A 23,794-nucleotide genomic window follows, 5' to 3' on the forward strand; every position below is an offset into this window, starting at 1 on the left:
GTCCAAGGCCGTCTAAATACAAATACAATGGGCCAAAGGCCGTTTGAATAATATGTGATGGGCCCAAGGCCGTTTGAATACAAATGCAATGGGCCAAAGGCCGTTTGAATATGAATGTAATGGGCCAAAGGCCGACTAAATAAAAATGTTATCATGATCATGAATATGAATATGCACGTAGATATTAATATGAACATGTAATATGATTGGACAAGTACTTTGGATTCGAGGTTGTTTTGCCCCCTCTGATATGTCTTGAGCATGATGAATTGGACCTGAGGTCATCCTGATTTTGATTCACATATAATATATATTAATGTGATTTACTTAATTAAGAATCTCATTCATACAATTTCTTTGCTTTGGTATTATTCACTTGGAGTTAGCTCACTCTTATGTATATATATATATATATATGTAGGTGAGCAATTAGAGGATCAACATTAGAGTTTGCCTCAGAGTCTGCCTTTTTGTCAAGCCACCCAAGAAGTACCTCTGTGTAGAGGCTTTATTTTATTTTGCCATGCTTGAGTTAATCATTGTGTTTTGTTAAAAGTCTTCCATGTAGTGTGTGAGATATATTATAAAATATGCCTTTGTACATGTATATATAAAAATGTGTTAAAAATGTTTTAATTACTATAGTTGATCATGTACGCACTGCTCAGTGGACATTATTATTTTTGTTTTGCTTCCGCTTCAAGCCCTAATTATATTTAAATATTTTGAATTTTGTCTTTGAGGCCATAGGTAATCTTCGGATTACTGGCCAATTACGATGTTAAATCTATAGGGGCGAGTTTGGGTCGTGACATTAAGATATGGCCAAAACCTATGCTACCAATATGTTTGCATTGTGATAGTGAATCAACTCTATCACGGGCCTATAGCCATGTTTATAATGGGAAGTTTAGGCATATAGAAATGAGACATAACTGTGTTAGGCAGTTAATCAACGAAGGTGTGATTACCATTAGGTATATAAAGTCAAGTGAAAACTTGGTTGACCCCTTAACAAAAGGACTTGCTAGGAATTTGGTGTGGAAAACATCAAAGGGATGGGTCTTATGTCCACTTAACATAATCACTTCTGGTGGAAATTCGACTTAACGCTTGAAGAAACATCAAGCCTTGAGTTCAATGAGCCCAAGTACACCATATGTCGTGATTGCAAGCACTTAGTTTTATTTCATTTTCATCCCAAGTTTGACGTGCTTGGTACCTGTAATGTGAAAAGAAGAGGATGAGATAGCAAACTCTTAATAAGCTTACAATTGGGTTGTTAGGGTACTATAAATTACAAGGTTACTCTTAGTAAGCTTACCTATGTGAGTGTAGGAGGTGGTGTCGCTTCCTATGAGTCTATGGGCTTGACTCTAGAGTGCTCATGAAACAGGATACAGACACAAGGCCAATCCACGTGTCGGTTTGTTTGAATACTTGAGGTAACCTGTACTGTACATGAGACATGTCCGGTTAGTCGTATAAGATCGCTAATTCAAAGACAAGTCTACTATGCCATCTTGACTAACTTTAAGAAGTCTTCATTAAGTGAATGATTCAAGTCGTAAGATATCTTCACCTATGCATAAGGCTGCCAAGTGAACCAAGAGTCATCATCTGGTATTTTGAAAATGGTGGGGGAATGTTGGGGAATTTTTAAAATGGGTTTCATAATTTATTGTTTAGTTTTTGGGTGTTTTCAAAACCTTTCTTGTTTTTCTTTGGAAAGCTTGAAATAAGCTTGGGGACTTTTGTCCCACATCGGAAAGAGAGGAAAACATGGAGCACTTAATAAAGTGTTACATGGAATATTCCTTTGAATATGGAATTGTGGGATGAATACTAGTTTGTATGCACTTACACCGCAAGGATGGTGCTTCGCACCAACCACGCGCATGCATGCGTGGCGTGGGCAATGGGCTGTGTGGCGTTTGATGACGCACTTTGCACTTAGCTCAACGCAAGGCGCTATGAGGGCACTTTCCTATTTGCATCGGACAGGTTGGCATGATGACGTGGATCCAACGTGGCATGGGTGACATGGAATACAGTCAGCTCCACGTGGTAGTGATGTGGCGTCCATTGGGGATGAGTCAACCAAACGATCGAACGGTTGCATGTTCAATCTGGAGCAGTTTGATCATAGTCATTGAATGAAGATGTGCGAGATCGTACGGATGAGATGGCACTCGATCGTGATTAGGTATGATCAGTCAAGGCATCTATTCAGTGTGAAGATGATCTGCACCATAGATCATCGATCGAACGGTCAGATTTGATCAGATGCGATCAAGAGACATGACCATTCGATCAGATACATCAAGGCCTATAAATAGGTTGCGAAATCAGCTATTTCAATCATTCAAAATTCAGAAAACATTCCTGCAAATTCTCTCTCTCTCTCTCTCTCTCTCTCATTCTTTTTGATTTAGAGTTTTCGATCAAGAGTTTCTTAAACAAGTTTTTGCTTTTCTTACTGGTAATCAAATTCCGCAAACTTGATTATTAGTGTCTTGGTTTTCTTGATTATATCAAGAGTATTCTGATCTACTGTCGTCTGTGCAGACGCTGGTAGACTTGATCTTTAGATCATACTTCATTGTATCCTGGAGGCGAATTTGCTGTAACCTTCTGCACACATTTTGGTGGGTACAAATATTGTCTTTAGGAAAGTGACTTAGTAACGTGACTTGAAGCATCAAATTTCTGTTCTACTTAGACAAGATTACCGCCAAGTTTTGAAGATCTGAAGACCACCAACTGAAGAATTCAAGACAAATTGTTCCAACAAGTTGTTCATTGCATTGTCTACTGAAGCTGTTCCAACATAAGAATGCATAAATGTATATGAAATACCTGAAGACCAACAACTAAAACACCTAAATTCAAATTAAAGAGAACTAGAAAAGCATCATTTTTTCCTGTAGTAATTCTGATATGATACAATATTTGGCTGCCATAGAAAATACACTATACAAATATCAACAATAAATTCTCTCTCTCTCTCTCTCTCTCTCTCTCTCTCTCTTTGGGGGGGGTTAGTGGGGGGTCAGTAGTGCTTAACAACTTCTCTACGACATCATAAATCTCCCTTTTAATAAGTAAGACACCGACACAACACATAAGATGCTAGAAAGTTGGATAAAGACTGCCTTGGTACCTCCAATCTACTGTTAACATGAAGCTTTATTAAATTTAGGGAGCTCGAATTTTGCTAGGAATGTTCCTATAAGTGTAAGGTATTTAACCACTTTCTAACATAGAGAACACAAGTAGTGTTGAAAGGTATAGAAGTCCATGATTCCACAATATGCCATGAATGAGGTAGAGTACTAATACTATAAGGGCGGGCTGCTCACCTTTATACGGCCTCGGTTTGCTTTCACTTCTATATCGTAGGCAACCTAGAAAGTAGTATTCCATACTAGAATCCCTACTATATAGAGTTATGCTGTGTTTGGTTGGGAAATTTGATGAGGGATTTAGAAAGGGAAAGGGAAAAGGTGTGTGAAACTAGGTGAAATTTAGGCATGTTTTATTCACATTTCACCTACCTTTTCCATTTCCTTTTCCAAATCTCTCCTCAAATCCCCCAACCAAACATAGCATTAGTAGCTTCACTAGAACCAAGCAAGACAAGATCACTTTGCTTCATGCAATACCATACTCACCCTCTCTCTAAAGAAGCTTATGCACTCCACTTCTTGTCCGCCACTTAATGAGTGTTAGAGTGAGCAAGCGAAGCCATTAATTCAATGGCTTCAGATAAGATCACAAAAAAAGTGGCATCAATTTTCCCAAAGATGACCACCTTAAGATTAGATGAAAACATTGGGTTAATGAGCAAAGATAGGTCATTAGTCAGATATTTCTATTTCTATTTCTATTTGGGTTAAGAGCAGGAATATACACTAAGTTATAATATTTGGGTCAGAGAGGAACTAGGTTGGCCCTCTGACAAAACCACTAGGTTAATACTAGTCAGATATTTTTATTTCTATTTAGTCGTAATAGAAAATTTTATATGCCACTCAACCAATTTATTTATTTTTTTATATTTCTATTTGGATTTATTTTCTTCTATATCAAATTCATCCAATGGAAACCCGACCAAGTTATCCAACCATGCCACTTCATTAACCACTTCGACACTTACTTCTTCCTCGATCCTCTTTCGGGGCACAGCAGTGGTGTCACCCCTCCACCCCCCGACCACCAAAACATATTCGTCTTGTGCCTCATTTTGAGCTCCCTAAGGCCCTAATAGAAATATACTGTCTCTAGTTTGACAGATAATTTATTTGACAACAACTTGACAGATAGTAGTAATATACTGTCTCTAGTTTGACAGATAGTAGTAATATATTGTCTCTTTTCTTTGACAACAACTAGTAGTACGATACTGGTGTCATTAACAATTCAGAATATTATTTGGTATTACAGAAAATTCTTATGATATTTTATTTTTCTAGTTTTAGTAACAAGGAAAATAAAATTATTTTGTTGTTATAATTTATTTTCTGGTTTTAGTAACTAGAAAATTAATTTGTGATTTAATTTTTTCTGATTTTTGTAATCAGAGATTATGGCTACTACAACTGAAACTGCATCTGGCAGTGGTACTCCTATTGTTACACCTACATCGGTCCCTATCCAGAACCATGTTCATGTACCAATCAATCATGGAGAAAAACCGGAAAAATTTAATGGTACTGAGTTTAAGAGATGGCAGCAGAAGATGTTGTTCTATCTTACAACTCTTAATTTGGCTCGGTTTCTCCATGAAGAGGCTCCAGCACTTAAAGAGGGTGAAAGTGATCGGCAAGTTGTTGCCGCTGTAGATGCTTGGAAACATTCAGATTTCCTGTGCAGAAACTACATCCTAAATGGCCTTGACAATATGCTGTATAATGTATACAGTCCTCTGAAAATAGCAAAAGAATTGTGGGATTCTTTGGAGAAGAAATACAAGACAGAAGATGCCGGCACGAAGAAATTTGTCGTCGGTAAATTTCTGGACTTTGTTATGGTAGACTCCCAAACGGTAATATCTCAAGTTCAAAGTTTTCAAATAATTTTGCATGATATTCATTCAGAAGGTATGTCTCTTAGCGAGTCATTCCAAGTCGCTGCTTTAGTGGAAAAGTTACCACCGGCTTGGAAAGATTTCAAAAATTATTTAAAACATAAACGCAAAGAGATGACTATGGATGAATTAATTGTAAGATTAAGAATTGAGGAAGATAACCGAAAAGCTGAAAAGAGGAATGGGAAAAACCCCATTGAGTCCAAGGCAAATGTGGTTGAACAAGTTCATAAACCACATAACAAAAAGAGAAAGTTTACTGGAGATGGTCCTAAACAAGGCGATAGTAGCAAGAAGTTCAAAGGAAAATGCTATAACTGTGGCAAAACTGGACATCGAGCTTCTGACTGCCGCCGCCGCCCTAAGAAGAATCATGGAAGTACAAGTAAGAAGACCACCAATCAGGCCAATGTAACAGAATTGGATTACATCTCTGACGGAGTGAATGACATCAACCTTTCTGCTGTGGTGTCTGAGGCTAACTTGGTGGGAAATCCTAAAGAGTGGTGGGTTGACACTGGAGCAACTCGTCACATATGTGCGGACAAGAAGATGTTCACTACCTACAATGAGGCTGCAAATGGTGAACAACTTTTCATGGGAAATTCTTCTACTTCTACTGTGGCTGGACAAGGAAAAGTTATCTTGAAGATGACATCAGGGAAAGAACTGACCCTCAACAATGTACTACATGTACCTGACATCCGGAAGAATTTAGTTTCTGGGTCTTTGTTAAGTAAAAATGGTTTTAGGCTTGTATTTGAGTCTGATAAATTTGTATTAACAAAGAGTGGTATGTATGTTGGTAAGGGATACATGAGTGATGGACTCTTTAAGTTGAATGTAATGACAGTTGTACCGAAAGTTGCTATGAATAAGAATAACACATCTTTTGTTTATATTCTTGAGTCAAATTTATGGCATGGTAGATTAGGACATGTGAATTTTGATGCTTTGCGTAGATTAATTGGTTTAGATTATATACCAAAGTTTGAAATTAATCCTAATCATAAATGTGAAATTTGTGTAGAAGCGAAACTAACTAAGGCTCCATTTAAATCGGTTGAAAGAAAAACCGAACCTCTAGAATTAATTCATACTGATGTATGTGATTTAAAATTTATTCAAACTAGAGGTGGCAAAAAGTATTTCATAACATTTATCGATGATTGCACAAGATATTGTTATGTTTATTTACTTAGAAGTAAAGATGAAGCCTTAGAAATGTTTAAACTCTACAAAACAGAAGTTGAAAATCAACTTGGTAAAACCATTAAAATGGTTAGAAGTGATAGGGGTGGTGAATATGATGCACCATTAAATGAATTTTGTGCACAACATGGCATTATTCACCAAACTACAGCCCCTTATTCTCCACAGCAAAATGGAATTGCTGAAAGGAAGAATAGAACTCTCAAAGAAATGATGAATGCCATGTTACTAAGTTCAGGCTTACCACAGAACTTGTGGGGGGAAGCAATATTGTCTGCTAATTATGTTTTTAATAGAATACCCCACAAGAAAACCAACAACACTCCTTATGAATTGTGGAAAGGTCGACCACCTTCCTACAAATACTTAAAAGTGTGGGGGTGTTTGGTAAAAGTTGAAGTACCTGTTCCTAAAAAGACTAAGATTGGACCAAAAACAGTAGATTGTGTGTTTATTGGTTATGCTCAGAATAGTAGTGCATATCGGTTTCTGACTTATAAATCAGATATACCCAATATAAATGTGAACACTATTATAGAGTCAAGGAATGCTGTGTTTTTTGAACATGTCTTTCCTTACAAGAAAGGACAGGAATTAAGTTCACAGAAAATAACTTATGATTGTACACAAAGTCAAGAGACTAATGACAATCAAACACAAGAGACTAGTAATAGTCTCGACCAACAGGATTTAACGAATGATGAACCAAGACGAAGTAAGAGAGCAAGAACATCAAAATCCTTTGGTCCAGATTTTCTGACATACTTGTTAGAAAATGAACCTCAAAGCTTTAAGGCAGCAATGACAGGTCCTGAAGCACCTTTGTGGAAAGAGGCTGTTAATAATGAAATTGAATCCATTATGCAAAATCATACTTGGGAATTGGTGGATCTTCCACCAGGTTCTAAACCTCTTGGATATAAATGGATATTCAAGAGAAAAATGAAAGCAGATGGTTCAATTGATAAGTATAAAGCAAGACTTGTTGTTAAAGGTTACAGACAAAAGGAAGGTCTGGACTATTTTGACACATATTCCCCTGTGACAAGAATAACATCCATTCGCATGCTTATTTCTATAGCAGCGTTGTTTAATTTAGAAATACATCAAATGGATGTTAAGACAGCTTTCTTAAACGGTGATATAAATGAAGAGATCTATATGGAACAACCCGAAGGGTTTGTAGTATCAGGGCAAGAAAAGAAAGTTTGTCGACTTGTAAAATCCCTTTATGGATTAAAACAAGCACCTAAGCAATGGCATGAAAAATTTGATCAAGCAATACTTACTAATGGGTTTAAGATAAACGAATGTGACAAATGCGTCTATGTTAAAAACACTGACCAAGGATATGTCATAGTTTGTCTTTATGTGGATGACATGCTTATCATTTTATGTGGATGACATGCTTATCATTGGAAGCAGTCAAAACATGATCAAATCAACTAAGCAGATGCTTAACAAAAGATTTGATATGAAAGATATGGGGGTCGCAGATGTTATATTAGGAATGAAAATTACTAAAACATCTGACGGATATGCATTATCTCAATCTCATTATATTGAGAAAATTCTTGATAAATTTATCAAGGATGATTTGAATTTAGCTAGAACACCTGTAGACATCAGTCTTTATTTATAAAAAAATAAAGGTGATGCAGTGTCTCAGTTAAAATACTCCCAAATCATTGGAAGCCTAATGTACCTAATGAATTGTACTCGTCCTGATATAGCTTATGCTATCAGTAAATTGAGTAGGTACACTAGTAACCCTGGAGAAGACCATTGGCAAGCGATCATTCGAGTTCTTAGATATCTAAGATTTACTCGTGATCATGGTTTGAACTTTACTCGATATCCAGCAGTACTCGAAGGTTATTGTGATGCCAATTGGATATCAGATACTAAAGATTCAAAATCCACTAGTGGATATGTCTTTACTCTAGGCGGCGCTGCTGTTTCTTGGAAGTCCACGAAACAAACTTGCATCGCACGATCCACAATGGAATCCGAGTTCATTGCTTTAGACAAAGCAGGTGAAGAAGCAGAATGGCTTCGTCACTTCTTAGAAGACATTCCAATGTGGCCAAAACCTGTGCCAGCTATTTGCATTCATTGTGATAGTCAATCTGCAATAGGCAGGGCACAGAATCACATGTATAACGGTAAGTCACGACATATACGTCGTCGACATAATACCGTAAGGCAATTGTTGTCAAACGGAATAATCTCAATAGATTATATAAAATCTAAAGAGAATATTGCGGATCCGTTAACAAAAGGTTTGACAAAAGAGCTAGTGTATAGTTCATCGAAGGGGATGGGATTAAAGCCTATTACATAAGAGTCGTCATAATGGTAACCCTACTTATATGACTGGAGATCCCAAGAACTAAGTTCAAAGGGACAACTAAGTTATGTATGGCTCGCCAGAAATCACCAAGGGATTAAAATTCCTACCCATTCCTATGGTCAGAGTGATATCTGCAACATATGTTGTATGCAGGAGTATAAGGATAAGCTTTGCTTTTAATGATTACTTATATCTTGATTAAGGTATAAAATCAAGACGAGTATAAGGAGATACTCACAATAAGTATCACCTATATGAGTGTTGAACTGGGGCCGGTTCTATGAGAATGAAGAGGCTAAATTCTCTAGAAACACTTATGAAAACCAGGCGCGTTCAAGGCCAAAATGAACACAACAATGAGAACCACGATGTGTTAGAAGATATTTTGTGTGAGATCTATTGTCTTGGCTTACACAAACGGCTGAACAATTCAAGGCATCGCGTCCATTGGTTAGCCAGTAAGTCCGATAGGTTATCACTAGGGAAGGTTCAAGGCCGAAAACTACCTATCCTGATGCAAGATATTTTCGAGTTATACTCTTTCGTTAAAGTCTGCATATTGTTGCATTTCCGTTGTCATCAAATTCCATTCATGTGGGGGATTGTTGGAAATGGTTATAAAATTCTGGATAAAACCAGAATTTTTTCCTAAGTTCGGTCTATTTTTTAGGTGGGCCCCGAGTGTCGATTTACTCGGGTCAAAGTGGTAACGCGTTCTATGCCGCGTTGTGATTCACGTGGTATATTTGGTTGCTCAAAACCATTACCGAGTGAATGGGAAATTGAAGCCAAAGTATGCTCCATGGAAATGGAGTTTTGGTGGAAATTCCTTAAGGTTGTAAATTGGCTTGTCCCACATTGATTTGGTGGGAAGTTTTGAAAGGGTTTATAAGGCTTAGGGTGAGATACTTGGGGTGTGCCCCAAGGGGTACCCAAGTGTTTTAGAGGGAGAGGTTATGGGCAAAATGGGCTAGACCCATTGGACCCAAAAAATCACCACACGCGCGCGCGCGCCGTCGCCGTCCGTCCGGTCGGTCGGGCGGGCTGGGCCTGGGCTTGGGCGCGGGTGCGTGGTGTGTGGTTGGGTTGGGCTTCTAATCTTTTTGGGCCAAAAACATTTGAATTTAATTTTATTTTTTATTAAAATAAAATCCAGAATTCAAATTAAATTGGTTTGGATTTTTTGTTCATCCAAACAAGGCCCTTCCCGTTTTCAAACAGAAATAAACTGTTTTGGAATTAGTGCACACCCAAACAGGGCCCTTCCCGTAATTGCTATCTGTTTGAATTGTTGAATCTGTTTGAAATTCAAAACCCAACAGGTATCATACCTGTTCAATTCAAAACCAAGAGTCACATACCTGTTCAATTCAAAACCAAGAGCCACCTTCACATCCATAAATAGGACCACCCTCATTTGATGTTTTCCATTCAGAAATTTCGTATTTCACTTCTGCTATTTATATTCTTCATCTTGCTGCATTTTATTTCCGAAAGAAAGAGTGTAAACACTTAGTGTGTTCGTAAGGCAAACAATTAGTAGTGCTGCTATTGTTTGTGGTAGATCATTTCATCCTGGGAGATAGACGTCCGAATTCTGAAAGCACCGTGGAGAGGACAAATCTGTCTTAAGGACACAGTGTTAAACACTAGACTTGATCAGAAAATAATTCGAAGAAATTAAATCAACTAAGTTATTTAATTTATTTTCAGTATTGTTTTTATTTATTTAAATCAGATTTTAATTTTGTTTTTGTAACAAAATAAAATCTATTTTTTTATTTATTTATTTTTATTTCGAGTTTGATTTTTGTAATCAAACAATTTCTCTCCTTTTCTTTATTTCTTTAAATTCTAATTGTTGTTGTGTACACAATAGAATTAAATTTTTTAACGACAATGCTACGTAACTCAAATTTTATGGCTCAAAAGTGGCTCAAATGGCCAAAACGACGTCGTTTTGAGTACAGAACAACATAAAAATGGCCAAAACGACGTCGTTTTGGCCATTTGAGCCACTTTTGAGCCACAAAATTTGAGCTACGAGACATTTTCCATTTTTTAAATACAGTGAAGATTGTCCAACACTAAGTTGTACCGCAGATATTTTTGAAGTTTAAAACACTTACCAACTGTCTGCGACCTCTGAAATCTCGATTTTCGCTCCCACATGCCCCTTCATCACGTGTGTTGCATGCCAATGACTTTATTGCAAGTGTTAGTCCGACCTTCCTTCTCCAGCTCTGGCACTACTCCAATAACCACAACTATTTGAAAATGACTTGTTTGGCAAAATTTAACCCAAATAAGGACTACGAAGCTCCTTGACTCCATCTCAATCTTGACTGACACCAGAATTTCTCCCTTTGAATACCCCAAACAACCCACCAAACACTGTCGTAAGCAATCCATCACCTTTTTACACTATTACCATGACATTTCTTGATCTTGCTTCTGTGTAGCCTGGCGTCTCATTGTTTTCTGCATTTTTTTCACAATAAATAACACTTTTTTTTTTGGTTGGGGAACCTATGCTTCTTGATGGTAATGAAGGAAAATAACACAGGTAACCATATTACCTGATATGAAAACGGTTTGGATCAGATATTTAAATTACTAGCCTTATTTGAAAATTTTTTTGTCGTCAATTGAGAAGTTACAAGAACTTCTCAACATATTATCCACACTCTAAAACCCTACGCTCTACAATGGTGACCTAGGAGGGAAGAACAGAAAAAAATATTTTGCAGAGATTTTTCGAATAAACTCCCACAACAATATAAGATATGTAGAGAATCTCTGCTAATAAAGGTAGAGTTGTAGTGTCCTACAACAACTCAAACACCTCTTTAGATAATTCTCTTAATTATATTCTCTTTATTTAAATAGGTGAATTATCAATAATCCATGTGGACACTCCATGGGTAATGGATCGGGTCAAATCTGACCCAATTTCCAACATCTCCCATTCATTCACATCATTGGTTACATTTACAACCACCATTTCTCAATCTCTTATTCAGTCTACTCCTTATACGAAAAAATGGATCGTACGACCTAACGAGAAGGTATAAAAGTAGGATAACTATATTAAGTCACCATAAACTAACATAGCACATCACTCGAAATATCTCGTCGGCATCTCAGATTCATTGTATCACACCAGATCAAACATTTTGAAATCCCTCGCGAGTCATATCTCATAAATATGCTTGAGCTCAATACTGTATCTATACTCATAATTATATCGTGATTTCAAATTCGATACAATTGCTTGGGCAGTGAGCTATAATACAAGGGTATGTGTAGCGACTCTAATTTTTCATAAGTCATTATTTACCTATTATTATTATTATTATTATTATTATTATTATTACTACTACTACTTTGTTTTATTTTTTTTTTGGCTTTATTAATTGCATGGATACATGAGAATTTAATGTGATATTTAATTATATATAAGCAATCCGAATATTTATGTATATTTATATTATATATATATATATATAAAATGTGTTATATATATATATATATATATATGTATGTATTGATCTTATATAGTGTATTATATATGTTGTATTTATATAATAAAATATAATATAATAGTAAATTAGGTTATAACCTAAAAAAAACAAACAAAAAGGGATCATCAGAGAGAGAGAGAGAGAGAGAGAGAGAGAGAGAGAGAGAGAGAGAGAGAGAGAGAGAGAGAGAGAGAGAGAGAGAGAGAGAGAGAGAGAGAGAACAAAAGGGTTATGGTTTTATTTTGGTGGTTTTATTAATTCTCCAAGTATTTCTTTGTTCTTCAAAAAATAATTGTGAGTGCAAAACTTTCTTTATTGGTTTACTTTTATTTTGTTGTTTGTACGTATTTATTTTTATTAATTTGATGTTGGTTTGATATTGTACTTGCATGCAGATGATGGATTGATTTCAATTATTTTGGTTAGTTGTGTATGCATGATTTAGGGTTTGTATGTATATTTATTTTATGGATGACACTCATGGATATTTATTGTACTTGCATGCAGATGATGGATTGATTTCAATTATTTTGGTTAATTGTGTATGCATGATTTAGGGTTTGTATGTATATTTATTTTATGGATGACACTCATGGATATTTGAAATTAAAATTGTCACACCCCAAATCCGGCATGACCGGCCGTGGCCCACAGGGACTTAGCCCAAGGCACACGTAAGTCTAAACACGAATCCAATCACATTGAACAACTGAACAATAGTCCAATAAAAAATAACCAAAACTCAATCCAGACATGTCACAATTATAAACGGCAAAATCAACCGTAATAAAAAACCATCCAAACTTATGGGATATAAACAACCCACATATCAAAAATAATCCTAAATGAACTTCGATAAGAATAAATATAAATATGCACAAACTTGACATAACACTCTAAACTAAAGGAATGCCCTAGAGGTCCATACAATTGAGTCCCCGTTACGCCATGAGTCCACTCTAGGTCCTTCTAACACCTGGAAATGGTAAACAACTAAGTCAGCTGATAGCTCAGTGAGTAGCAACATGGATAGTAAATACAGTTTTGAAAACAGGGTTCAATTCCAAAATAAGATATATATCACAGAAACTAGATTGGCATACAGTTTGGTAAATACAATCTGTTTCAAAAAGAAGGTTCCACAGTTCAACACTTAAAATACTCATGTCTCGCAAGAACATGATAAACGACATTTTCCACTTAAAACAGATTATAACATGAACACCAATAATTTTCTGGGTACCAATAAAAACAAATAATATGCCACACATTTCTCAGGCTATAAGCCCTGTTGGATCCAATACCGAACTAAGAGTCATCCTCAGGATGGCACCTGGGCCTTTTCTCAAAGACGATCCGATTGAAGGTCACCTAGTTGTTTTTAAAGGTCTTTTCCTTACAATTGTTGAGCACTAGAGTCATCACGGCCCAACCCGGATCTGTTCCCTAGTGGCCAGAGTCACCACACACAGTGGAATAATTTCCCTGGACTAAATACACACATGGTCCCAATAATCAATACACATCAGTTTCGCAAAGCATGGTAGTTCATCATTATAAACATGAGACCAAAACAAATAGTTTACAGTATGCCAAATTCACACATGTTTCAGAAATAATTTGATTCAATTGATAATATAATAATTTATCAAAACAGTTTAATCATGAAACAACAATTTAATTTTACAACAGTTCAGGGTAGGGGAACATTTATAAAAATATGTAGCATGAAACTACTCACCTGAAAATGAAATAATATAATCATCGAATAGAGTGTAAAAGTCCAACTAGTGCCCTGAACCAAGTATAAAAACTACACGTCACAACTAATTTAAAAATACTAAAAAATAAGGAACTAAGTAACCTCAACTAAAGCGCACTAACATGACTCAACCCAACTCACCGTTACTCTTAAATATTACCTAAGTTCATGTTCTTCAAGGTTTAAAATCACCCAAGACATGGGTTTCGGTCAAAACTTAATTAATTGTGACTTTAAGATAAAACAGAATTTCAAACAAGCCTTCCCAACCTATTCGCTAACTTTGAAAATTACAAAACCCACTCCACGCTATTCGAAAAATTCCAAAAACCTCCAGATATCAACTAATATATCCTAAGTTTTAAACCCAATTGGTTTCACTTGATTTTCTTATCAAAACAATTATCTACAATTTATTAATCCAAACAGGTTGTTTTCTGCAGCACTTTAAAGAAATTGACGGTTCTCTTAATATACACGAGCAATCAATGCAAGGCGAAAAAGGTACGAAACTGGACTCGTAACCGGTTCTAATGACGGTAATTTGATAATTTTTGGATTTATACCCAAAGAGGACAACACTCCCGAATTTACTGTTTCGGACTGGTTTCCTGGACAGATTTGAATACCTCAATTTATATGGATTTTGACTCCCAAAAATTATGAAAAAATTCAGATATACAATTCAGTATGTAATTAATCTACTGTAAAAATTTCAGATTAAAATTCATTTGTTTGATATGGTTTCTTGATTTCTAAAGTTTGCTGTTCTGAACAGAATTTTTTTTATTATTAAGAAATACTCCATTATTAAGTTATCACTTAGATTCCTATTTCCCGAAACTCAACTGGTACAACCTTCACACACAACACTTAACTATGCACAGCCATTTAATGTCCACTATAGCACTTTCAACAGTGGAGAACCCATCACTAGAATTCACAAAGGGAATACATATACCCCACGTGTTGCTTGTTCTAAAATTCCATCAACACTACTTGTATGAGCACTAAAAATATTAATAAAATCCCAATCAACCACCATACTATTGCACTGCTTCCTCACGACAATACTCAATCAACGAAAATATGATCATAGATAATAATGAATGAAGAAAACAGGGAAGGAAGATGGTGAAAAATGCATACCCAAGACAATGAATTCACTTGAAACCTAATGGTGTGCCTGCTTGCCACTCTCTTCCCCTCCCTTTTTGACTAACGACTGCTGCTAACTTGGGGTGAGCAAATAAGATTGTAGGGTTTTGTTTTGTTTTTATATTGTGTTAGTCAACCTAGGGTTACATATGTATCTACACAAAAGGCCCCAAAATATTATCTTTTGTTTTAATTTATTTTCTCTCCCCATTAATTTAAATAAAATACAACTACTATTAGATCAAAATATGCTTACTAATTTGACACTTAATTTTATTTTATTTATTTATTTATTTATTTTTTAAAATAATAAATCTTGCCTTTAAATTGAAGACTTTCACCATAAATTTATTTTAGGTTTTAAAATTAATTAAAAGACCCTCCAAATATTTAATTTGCATTTTAGAATTCACCATCAAAATATTTGAGATTGTAATATTATTATTATTATTATTATTATTATTTAATTATTTACTTAATTTTTATATTCGGGTTCTCACAAAAATAAACTAGGAACCTATAGATAAGTTCCGAATACTTCACCATGACTCCATAAATTGTTGTTTTATTTGAGTATCGATGAGAAAAAGTATAAAAAAAAAGTAAGGATTATCAGATTTATTTGAATGTCTTAGGCTCGGCATTGTTATGTTTGTTCTCATGATTAGATGAGGGGTTGTGTATATATAAATTGTCGTTCGTTCTCAAGAGTAGACGAGTACTTTGAGTTAAGCATATACGTATATGCTAACCGTCTGGGGAGTGTGGGTAAAACTTGAGACGATATCCCCATGCAAGTTTGGCTTCAGAGTGGTGTTAGGTATACGGGAGGCACATGGGATATATGTGTAGGCCGGAAGTGAAAGGCTGAAGTGATGGAGTTAAGGTACAAAGAATTAAATATGAACTTATTGGCATAATTTGAATTGTTTTGATTTGTACATCTCGAAAAATAGTGAATAATCTCGATAAATTACGAAATTTGGGCAGAGGCATGTATATGTAATTCTAGACAGCTTTTATATTTAATTTTTTTACTAAAAAGATCAATTAGAACTTGTAATCAGGTGATCTTGGTTATAATAATTTTTATTCATTTCAGCAATGCAGACTTTAGATGCTGTTTTAACCCACAAAATGATCTCATTTTCATTAATTTAGCGTAAATTGAAGTAAAACATTATTCTGAATACTTTTTGTGTTTTGAACGTTTCCGAAAAAAATCATCTTAGGGCAGTTTCTTTTCATTTTCAGCTTTAGATTTTTCTGTCGAATTCCATTTAGGTTCTTCTATCAAGTTTTTCTCTCAACCTGTTCAGTTTCTACTAAATCTTTCTACATTTCCTTTTGGGAAATTTGATTTTGTACAACTTTTGTTCTTTAAGTTTTGGTCAATTCGAATGATTTAAGCATGAAGTAGTGCATTTGTATACTTCTTCAGTAATTTACTTATGATTAACTAACTTTATTTTTTTGCAGAATGGTGGGTCTTACTAACTTTTCTTTTTATGCAGGGTTGACCCACCATATTATTTTTAGTTTTTTTATACTCAATTTATATTTAGTTGTGTACATGTAAAAAACTAAATGCCATCGTATCTTGAGAAACTGCCCCTTCGTTTCAGTGTGGGTGAAACTACTTGTCTTGTCCCGTAATAAGAATTAAATATACTTTTGTTTGTGTCTGGTGGACATGTGGGTGTCAAATCTTTTACTCATACCAATCTACTTGTATACTGACCCGTTTTGTTTCTTGGCATGTCAGGTGCGTTCTGTTTGAGTGTAGCCGAGCTTCCTTTGTAGCATTAGTTGGGACTATGATGGTGATGAGAAATAATTATGATTGTAGGACATGTCTCTCAGACTTCTTTTGTTTCATGAGTTTAGGATTGATATTAGTTTATTTATTTTTTTATGACCTTAGTATTTTGATAATTTGACATTCTGGGTTATTTTCTAACTTTATATTATTTAAGTTGTTTTGATTATTTATTGCTACTTTAATGTTGGAGGTATTGGATAGTTATGAATTTATGATGGATGGTTTGGTAGGCATTTTGTTAATTTTTTTATCCCTTGTAAATTTTTTTTTGAGCATTGAAATTTACTTAAACTTGTAGGGAAGTGGTTTGGAAATACTCTTTTGATCCACTGGGATGCTCGAGATCCTCAGCTAGCAACCTGAAAATGAATAAACACTCTGGTCGGGGGTGTCGAAATTAGCACTCCGACGGTTAAGTCAGTGTATGCTTTCTTAGTTACTTGTATCTTAAGTTAAGTGTAATAATTCTCACATACCTTTCTTTGGTTGATGTTCTTCTATTTATATATTTTCTTTCTTGGGGCTCAGGGCTGGGCCCACCTTCAATTCGCCGTATAACTTTACTCGCCTCCTTTTGTTGCAAACCGCTCTTCACTCGGCCCCTTACCCAGCCGGTTATTTGGCCAAATAAGGTACTTATGGATTTGTATGTATAAGACGGGGCCGAATGCGATGTATATATTTTGACTCTCCAGGTCCAATTATTCGGCCTCTTTACTTCTCCCAATATTCGGCCCCCACAAAACCAAATTGAGACGAAAATATTTAGATTTTTGTTTCACCCTTAGGATTTGAATGATAGAATATTGATTGAGATTTAGTCCTAATTTAATATTTAATTGTCTAAAATTTGGAGCGTGACAGTATGATTTCCAACAATCTTCCCTAGCCACTCATTTTAATTCACTCAAACTTGACCGCTTTCCTAGACATGGTCCTCTGGATCGCATTTATCACAACCATTGGACGACATGCTAAAATAGTGACATTATGTCATTACTTCATGACATAGTTCTAAGTTCAAGGGTATATAATAGGCCTATATTAGCCAAATAGGGCTTACACAGTACTAGAGCAAGGATCTATCTAGCCACTCCTTTAAGTAGTCGACTATAACAACCCTCATTCTTGTCTTAGTCATGCTCATATGAATTTACATGATTTGTCCTTGTTAAGTTGGCATCTACAGACTTTGATTCGTTTTGCCTAAGTAAAGGGTCCTGTCTGGTTTTGTGCTAATATGTTTTGCCTAAGTGTTATATGCATGTTTTGTTCCTTGCTTTGTGTATTGAACCTAGGCTATCTACCTTTGTTACCTCATACCTAGGTTACACATTTGAACCTCTTACACCTAGGCCATTGAGCTTCAACACCTAGGATCATCTTGGAACCATCTTGATTGACCTCCACCTTCACCCTGGCATCTTGGCCGAGATGTGCACCATCTAGGCTAAGGTGTGTATCACCTAGGCCGAGATGTGTATCATCTAGGCCGAGATGTTTAACATTTAGGCATCTAAGATCTTTGATCTTTGAACCTTGCAGCCTTGTTATGCACCTAGCAATCTTGTCCCTTGACTTGTATAACCTAGGCTGAGGTGTGGCAGGTCAAGCATTATCCTTCCTAGCCAAGATCAGAGAAACCTTACTTGTCCGATGCCTATGTTTTGATCCGGGATCATTGCCTTGTCAGAGTGTCCATGCCACCTTACTTGTTATACACACTTTAACCTACCCTTGTCTTTTCATTCTGCCACTTTTTTTGAAGAGATTGGACCAGATGATGCAACGTGTCCCAATACTGGTTTAAGTCAGTTAGCAGTTGAGAAACCAATATCATTTGCCATATCTTTGCTTTGTAGAGAGAGAAGCTCTAGGAAGAAGAAGAAGAAGAAGAAGAAGTTCTTAGAGTGAGAACTAGATTTCCAAGCTTGATTATTAGAGTTTGAACCATTGGATTTGCGTTTTGAGGTTAGATTCTTGATCTCATCTTGTTGTTCTTTACGTTAATCTGATCACATTGCATGATCTAGCATGATTCATGAGCTATGCATTGATTTAAAGTTTTGCTTTAGAGAGAGAAAGTGATGTTCTTGTGTTCTTGAAGAAAAATCATGTTTTGATCCAAAAGTTTGCATCAAGTTCCATGTTTTTGTGTTTGTTTTCATGAAATCTTCATTTGTGGGTACCTAGGTCCATGTTTTTGAACTCATATAATGAAATCTCAGATTTTGAATGAGGAGTTATGATTTTAGTATTCATGTTCTTCATGTTCATGTTCTTTAAGAGGGAACCCTGATTTCCAGACTTCACTATTTCCCTAAGTGTGGTTTGTGAGACCCACTCTTGTCCACACCTCACACCTAGGCCAATCTTGGCGTCCCTTGCATGATCACTTGCACCTTAACCTATCTTGCATGCATACCTAGGCTGACCACTGCACACCTTTGCCGACACTTTGTAACATCTCGGTAGGCAGCCCCACACCTAGGCCAACGAAACCACACCTCGGCTAAGACCTCCTATGTAACGACTCGGATTTTAAATTCACATCGGATTGATATATAGTGGTGCCTGTCACCTTAAAATTTGTATGGTTGTCGGACTCTTGATATTGATGGGTTGGCAAGTGAACTATAAATATTATAATTGAGGACCTTTGGATGATGTTTGGAACCTTGATCGAAGCATTAACAAGATATATAGATAAGATTAGATAAAAAGTCCCAAATTTGAGTTTGAGTTTTTGACCAGCCGTCACTCTTTTGCCCTTTTCTCCTTCCATACTTAGAATTTGAATGTGAGGTTGGAACCATTGGAAAGCTTGTTTCCGGGGCTTCAATTTGAACACAAGAATGGCCTAGAAAGGAGTCCCGATGAGAGAGTTATACCCGTTTGAAGTTTCCACATCTGTGCTGGAAGCAGAGCCGCACGTGCGGGGAATAGCGCCGCACGTGCGGGCTGTGCGGGACAGCAGCTAAAAAAACGTGATTTTGGGACCATTTCTTACATTTTCTTTTCCTCTCTTCTTCTCCCCTCTTCCATGTCCGAAAACTTAGCCCTAAAAACCTTGATTTCCTCCACTTTTATCAACAAATCAACCATGGATTTTGCATCAACAATGAAGAACAAGTGAAGATCAACATTTTCAACCGATTGGATTTTGAAATTTCGAAGTTATGCTCTTGACCTAGCTTCCTTGCTTTCAATCTTGAGGTAGGGGTCCTAGTTCTCCTTCAATGCTTACATAAATAGATAGATTTTTGGTATTTTGGAGTATATAAATGCAAAATCAACATGTTGAGCATATAGGGTTATATTATGGAAATTTGGGGATTTCGGATTTGAAGAATTTGGGGTTTTATTGTTGGGTTTAGATTATGGATTATGAACCTAGGATATATAATCAAGGGGAAAATTGGAAGAAAAAAATAATGGGTTAAGAAGTTTGAATTTTTCTTGAAATTTCTAGCTTTTTCTAGAAACCCTAGGTTGATTTTTGATGATAATCAATTATTTGGCCCAAATTGAAAGTTGAATCATGAAATTGGTAGGTTGAATTATCTATGTACAAGTTTAATTGGAATTTGGTTATGTTTGAAAATTATGTTTAAAATTTGCGAATGAATTTTGTTATGAGCAATGTAAATCATGTTATAATGAGAAGGAAATTGGAGGAAATGATTTATAAATGATATAGATGACATGAACTCGGTTATGGAATGTTGAAATGGAATTTAAGAATTTCTCTTGAATTATGTTGAATTATATTTAATGATGTTGAGTTGAATCATGTTGCTTATGTTGAATTGTAGTGATTATGTGAGATGATATTAACTATGTTGACTTTGATTTTTGTGACTTAAAATGTAGAGTTTTCCAAAATGGGTTAATCCCAAATTATTTTGCTAAATACTTATGGGCTTGCTTAGTTATTAAAATCAAGAGAATGATTTATTTTTGGAAAAATGTGGAAGATGTCCATACAATTCCTTCCTATCTTAGAATCGAAGTGATTGATTTAAAATTTCATATTGTGTTTGCAAGAATGGTAATCTTCTATTTCTATATATAGATATATTGAGATGGAGGAAATTGTGGTATAATGGATGGATAATGGTAGGCTTGTGAAGAATAATGAAGGAAGGAAAAAGAACTAATGACTAAGTTATATATGTGTACAGGGCATACTTCAGGAGGGCCAAGCACCCCGTTGTAGCACTGTGAGTAGTAGTACTTCGATGTATCTTTAACCATTAATGATTATTGTTATCGACGTTATGATCTTTGTCATAAGAATTATGTTGACACGTATGTTATGTATGCTACGTAAATATTGTGAAATTATGGAAACATCAAAGGTGTATGCTATATGAGGAACATTGTGAAATTATGGAAACATCAAAAAGGATTTGTGAAATATGCATCTCGAATTTGTGAAGTATGGATCACCAACTTGTGAAATATGAAACGAAGTGGCCGAGGGCCATTTGTGAAGTATGAATTTCCGAATTGTGAATTGTGAAACTATGAAGCCAAGAGCCGAATTGTGAACCTATGAAACCCAAAAGCTAATTTATGTATATGTGAATTTATGAGGCCAAGGGCCGACTTGTGAATTTATGTGGCCAGGGGCCATTTGTGAACTATGAACCTATGTGGCCAGGGGCCATTTGTGAAATTATGAAGCTATGAGGCCAAGGGCCAAACTTGTGAACTTGTGAATCCAAAGGGCCGAAGGCCGATGTGCTAAGTTGTGAATCTATGAAACCTAAAGGCTATTGTGAATGTGTGAACCCCTCAGGCCAAGGGCCGAACTGTGGAATTGTGAAACCGATAAAGTCATCTGTAATCTAATGAAAATGTGCTTACTTTGTCCTGTTAACTTTATGTTAATTATGTCAACTCGTGGGAATGATATAACGGTTACTATTAGGACTCTATTAATTACAAGGCAAGGCAACTATGTTAACATATAAGAACGATTAAACAACGGTGTATACTATTGATTAATAGAGCACGTGAATTAAGTCATTTACCCAAAAGAATTTATGTTCATTCTTGAAGAATAGATTCTGAGTAAATATAAGAGTAGCTATGTGTATCCATATGAATTTGAAGTTATGTTGCTATGTTGCTTATGAATTGGAAGTTATTCAGAATCTACGATATAAGTGCAAAGTTTAGCATTATTATGTGACTCTTATGAGAATGTGAATTAGTCTCTTATTGTTAAGCGTATGATAATGACATGACACAACAAGAAACGCTCCAGTTATAATATGTTCCGTTTGACTTAATGAATGATGTTCAAGTATGTTTCAGGTATGTTTCCAGTATGTTACAAGTTCAAGTATGCTGAGGTATGTTTCAAGTATATGTTACAAGTTTGAATATACTACAAGGTCAAACAAGTTTCAAGGGCTTTATGCCAATGTTTCAAGGGCCTCGTGCCACCACATTTCAAGGGCTTATAGCCATCAAGTTTATGTTGCAAGATTGGGCCTAAGGCCGTTATGTACTTAGCACAGAATCAGACTATTACATTGACATGTATTATGTTTCAAGTTAAGCATCATTTTATTTATGTATTACTATTCACTGAGCCCGGCTCACTCTCTATTATGTCTGTTTCTGTAGGTCACCAATCAAGTGGTCAGTCCTAGCCAAGACGCCCGCTTTCTTTTGTCAACCTTCGTATGTCCAGGCACTGTATAAGCCATTTATTTTGTCAAGTTGTTAAGATGTTGACTTGCTTATGGGTGTCCCTCTAAGGTTGTTGTATATCCTTTCATGTTTGTTTTTTTTTTTGTATACGCCCAATCATGGGGCTGGCATTGTAAATGTGTATGTATATGCTCCGAGTTATAGTTGGAACTTTATCTATCCACTATAATGCATGTGATGAATGAGATCCTGGCATGTAGAAGTAGCTCAATGGAGTTTATTTGTTTCATTATTTCCATTTTTTTCGTGCTTCCAATAAGGCCCCGTATGTTATGTTACCAGGTTACATGTCCGTTTCTGAATAGGTCATGCCCAAACTTTTAGGGGCGGGTTTGGGGTGTGACATCCTAAGTTCACCCAGCTAGGCCATTTCGGCCCAACTCATCTTTGTGCATCTATTTCGAGACCTAGTTAGTACCCAACATGCTTTTCCAAGAAGAAAAACATTGATTTAACTCCCAGCACATGTTTTTCTTTGTCTTGACTTGGTTTTGGAAACAAATGCTGAGATCTATTTTACTCATTTGAAGCTTGTTTTAAGAGTGCATAGCATAACCATCTTTGAGCATTACTTCTTGTCTTCTTGAAGTGCATTCAATGGAATTGCTATGTATTTGTCGGTCTTGGATTCTTTCCCTAATTCCCTACATCCAGAGAGCTATTATGAGTGGTATTTTTAATAAAGTTATGTTATAATGTTTTGATAAAAGTTTTGCTTTGTTTTAGAAAAGTATTTGATCAAGTATGAATGATTATCCTTTAGTTTTTGTATCAAGTATTATGTTTGTTTTGATGACATTTTTGAAAGGTCCTCCGTGCTAGGAGACTTTAATGCAACTAGCACCCTTGTTTTAGATATCTCCCTTGCCACTGACGGGTGGGCTCGTCTAACCGATTCCGGGTTGGTTATTCCATTGTTTTGTCAATGAATGTCATCCCTTGTATTATGTAGATTTTAGTAAACATCCTTTGAAGCTTGAAAGACTTTGATTGATCAACTCGATTCATCTCTTGATTTTGTTACAAGCTATGATATGTATGGTTTTGATAAAGATCTCGGATATCATTCATTCAAACCTTTATTACTTATATCATTCACTGAATTTTCAGCTCATCCCTCTCCCTCATATATATGTAGGTGATGATC

General features: G+C 35.8%; 1 long non-coding RNA gene across 1 annotated transcript; it reads left to right on the forward strand.

Annotated features, from left to right (window-relative positions):
• The first annotated feature begins 19,588 nt into the window (after positions 1-19,588).
• LOC145796654 (uncharacterized) lies at positions 19,589-22,876 on the forward strand. The gene is made up of 2 exons (XR_014337145.1): positions 19,589-20,136; positions 21,105-22,876. It is a non-coding gene; the product is annotated as an uncharacterized LOC145796654 (long non-coding RNA).
• The last annotated feature ends 918 nt before the right edge of the window (positions 22,877-23,794 follow it).

Source organism: Camellia sinensis, chromosome 8 (genome assembly GCF_055761805.1).
Source record: "Camellia sinensis isolate YWXY chromosome 8, ASM5576180v1, whole genome shotgun sequence".
Classification (NCBI taxonomy): domain Eukaryota; kingdom Viridiplantae; phylum Streptophyta; class Magnoliopsida; order Ericales; family Theaceae; genus Camellia; species Camellia sinensis.